Below are 3,850 nucleotides of genomic sequence, written 5' to 3'. Positions count from 1 at the left end.
GGGCTAAAAACCCTAAAATTCAGCATTTTGTTCTTGTGGCCTACCCCATGGCTGGCGCCATAGACCCTGCCATGACGTGTCAAACTCAACTTCCATCAACTCCCACGTTTTCCCACTACTTCCACTAAGGCACCCCATATTGTGCTTGTGGCGGGCGCCATGGCCTTGTGGCGGGCGCCACAAGAGGAAAAACGGTTCCCTCCTATTTTCAAGTTGAAGGGCATCCAAGTCATTTCCATCTTTTTACTTACTTATAAATAGAAACGCGAATTCACTTTTACAACCATCCAAACTTAGAACAGAGGCAAACTCAGAAGCCAATTTGTTTCACTTTGGCATATATTCAGTATTTTATAGTGGTAATCGCTTCGCATTGGAGTGTTACTACAATTGTGTAATCAAGTCTGTGATAGAGTCTGTAATCGAGTTTGGAGCACTTTGGAAGGAAGTTAATACTGCCGCCATTTTCATTTTCGCATTGCAATTTACGCAACCCTCCGATTGGAGCAGATTTTTATTACTTGTCTTTATCTTATTTATTTTCCTCGCACTCACTTTAAATTATTTATTTCTCGCACTCGCTTTAAATTATTTATTTCCTCGCACTCGCTTTACTTTATTTATTTCCTCGCACTCGATTTAAATTATTTATTTCCTCGCACTCGCTTTACTTTCGTTTATTTCCCGCACTCGCTTTACTTTCGTTTATTTACTCGCACTCGCTTTAAATTATTTATTTCCCGCACTCGCTTTACTTTTATTTATTTTCTCGCACTCGCTTTACTTTTATTTATTTTAATGCACTTTTACTTTACCATGTCTAACTAAATTTATAAGGTTAGAATGTAAGGATCATAATTGAACCGATAATCCGTACAATTGTTTGTGGAAACACTTAAGGGCTATTTTAACTTTCAACTTAAGTTTTCCCGCACTTCAATTCCGTTGGGTAAGATCGAAAGCCGTCCAACGTCTTTTTAAACTTAATTGTTTTTAACTATTTCAAAAACAGCGAAAGCGCTTTGTCTAGTTTATTATGAGTTTTTAACATTAAGAAGAAAAGAGATTTTAAAACTATTTTCGGACGCGTTTATAAGTTTAGAGTCTGGTTCTTGAGAACCTCTTTTGGTTAAGAAATCCAGGTTATAATACTTTTCAACTTAGTCAAGATACTATATTTCTTAAAAATAGGTTTACTACTCTAACGCAATGCGCGCCTTTTTATAAGTGACAATAAGAGGGTTTGATTAGGGAGTACAACTCGGTTCTGAATAAGCGAAAGCGACAGTTCCTGTTAAATTAGTTCTTTTCAAAGTAGGAAACACTGCCCATAAGTAGCTCTACTAGCAAGTACTTGGATTATCAATTAATTACGTGAATTACATTTGACCCTGTCTTTATCGATTAAACTTTACTCAATACTTTACTTTTCATTGCACACTCTAAAAACACCTATTTCAATTACCTCTGATAAACACCATAACAATAGATAACGATAGCTTGACACTTGGTCTCTGTGGATTCGACAATCTTTTATATAACTCTGACGCGTTCGTATACTTACGAAAAACACCGCATCAAGTTTTTGGCGCCGTTGCCGGGGACCAATTTCGTCAAATTTCATTTTCCTATTGTTATACCGTTTAAACTTAGGTTATTTCCCGCCGGCCAATGCGAAGAACTCGCAGCACCGGAAGTTTAAGCTTAGTATACCCTCTGGCGGAACCTGAACGTTACGCTCGCGCATGTTTATTCTTTCATAGAATTAAGAGAGCTATGGCCTAAGATCAAAACCAAAGACCTCTTACAAACGAAGAACCTAGTTCTAGTATAGTAAACCCAACCATCCCAGCTAATAATTTTGAACTTAAACCATCCCTGTTGCAACTAGTGCAACAGAGACAATTCGCGGGTCTCGCTACCGAGAACCCAAACCAACATTTAAAAATATTTCTTCAATTAGCAGATACTTTTAAAACCAATGGAGCTTCTCCTGAGGCAATACGTTTAAGATTATTTCCTTTTTCCCTCAGAGATAAAGCCCTATCATGGTTAGATTCCCTTCCACCCAATTCCATTACGACTTGGGATAACCTTAGAAGAGTTTTTCTTGCTAGATATTTTCCCCCGAGAAAGACCGCCGTTCTTCGAAACCATATAACTAGGTTTACCCAAAACCAAGGAGAATCGTTGTTCGAAGCTTGGGAGAGATATAAAGAGTTGTTACGAGCATGCCCACATCAGGGTTTAGAAAATTGGTTAATCATTCAAACCTTCTATAATGGACTTCATTACAACACAAAGATGACCATCGACGCTGCCGCAGGCGGTGCTCTGATGAACAAACCTTATCCTGAAGCTAGTGCCCTCATTGAAGATATGGCTCAAAACCATCAATCATGGGGAGTCGAACGAGCGACAGTTGAGAAGAAGGAAGGTCAAGGAGGAGTGCATGAACTAAACTCTATAGACATGATGCAAGCTAAAATGGACGCATTAGCCCTCAAGGTCGAGCATATGTATATAAACCTGAATACTGTAGCCGCAGTTTCGTCGGATTGTGAGATATGTGGAACCAAAGGACACCAATCTGCAGAATGCAGTCTATTAAACGAAACCCACTATGAGCAAGTAAACTACACTCAAGGGAACCCATATTCGAATACCTATAACCCTGGATGGAGGAATCACCCGAACTTCTCCTATAAAAACAATAACCCTATTCAAAATAATGCACCTCCGAGACCTAGTTATCAAGCCCCAAGATCAAATCAACCTATGCAACCTGTACCACCAAAGTCGAGCCTTGAGAAAATTATGGAAAATTTTATCACCGCTCAAACCCAACAAAATAAGGAGTTCATGAACCAAAACATTCATGTTAACGAATTGATTACTCAGTTAGGAACCAAGGTTGACCAAATAGTTACTCATACTAAGATGCTTGAAACCCAGATCTCTCAGGTAGCTTTAAACCAAGCCCCTCATACTACACCTGGAGGACAATTCCCTGGACAACCTCAACAGAATCCGAGAGGACAAGCCAATGCCATTACCCTACGAAATGGGAACGCTTATGATGAGCCACCAAACCCTAGATTGAGTGAACCCAAAACTTCTAAGGAATGTACCAAACCCCCGGACAAAGTAAAGGAACCAGAGGAATCTGAAAACCAGGAAGGTCGAGAAAAAGGAGAAGAACCTAAAGATAAAACTTACGTACCACCCCCGCCATATAAACCACCTATACCATATCCGCAAAGACTCAAACAAACCCAGATCAATAAAAAGTATCAAAAATTTATTAAAGTTATAGAAAAACTTCATGTAGAAATCCCTTTCATATAAGCCATCACCCAAATACCTTCTTATGCAAAGTTTCTCAAAGACATCCTTACCAACAAACGTAGACTTGACGATCCGAAGCCTTTGGAATGTAATGCTATTTCCGAGGACAAATTAGCAAAGAAAGATAAAGATCCTGGAAATTTCTCCATTCCTTGCCTTTTGGGTAATCATGTATCGAAAAAGCTTTTCTAGACTTAGGAGCTAGTGTGAGCTTAATGCCTTTAGTGGTTTGTGAGAGGTTAAACTTAGGAGAATTACAACCCACTAAGATGTCACTTCAGTTAGCCGATAGATCTGTTAAAAATATCCGATAGGAATTTTAGAAGATGTTCCTGTTAGGATAGGTCAGTTATTTATCCCTACTGATTTTGTTGTCATGGACATCAAAGAGGACAATGATATACCAATCCTTCTAGGTAGACCATTCTTATCGACTGCTGGAGCCATAATAGATGTCAAGAAAGGAAAGTTGACATTTGAGGTAGGTGACGAGAAAATAGAA

General features: G+C 38.9%; 1 non-coding gene across 1 annotated transcript; it reads right to left on the bottom strand.

Moving 5' to 3' along the window:
* Window positions 1-2,142: 2,142 nt before the first annotated feature.
* LOC127124907 (small nucleolar RNA R71) lies at window positions 2,143-2,249 on the bottom strand. The gene has a single exon (XR_007804383.1). It is a non-coding gene; the product is annotated as a small nucleolar RNA R71 (small nucleolar RNA).
* Window positions 2,250-3,850: the final 1,601 nt, after the last annotated feature.

Source organism: Lathyrus oleraceus, chromosome 2 (genome assembly GCF_024323335.1).
Source record: "Lathyrus oleraceus cultivar Zhongwan6 chromosome 2, CAAS_Psat_ZW6_1.0, whole genome shotgun sequence".
NCBI lineage: Eukaryota > Viridiplantae > Streptophyta > Magnoliopsida > Fabales > Fabaceae > Lathyrus > Lathyrus oleraceus.
Note: the sequence above shows the minus strand (reverse complement) of the source record. Positions and strands in the feature narration are given on the sequence as shown.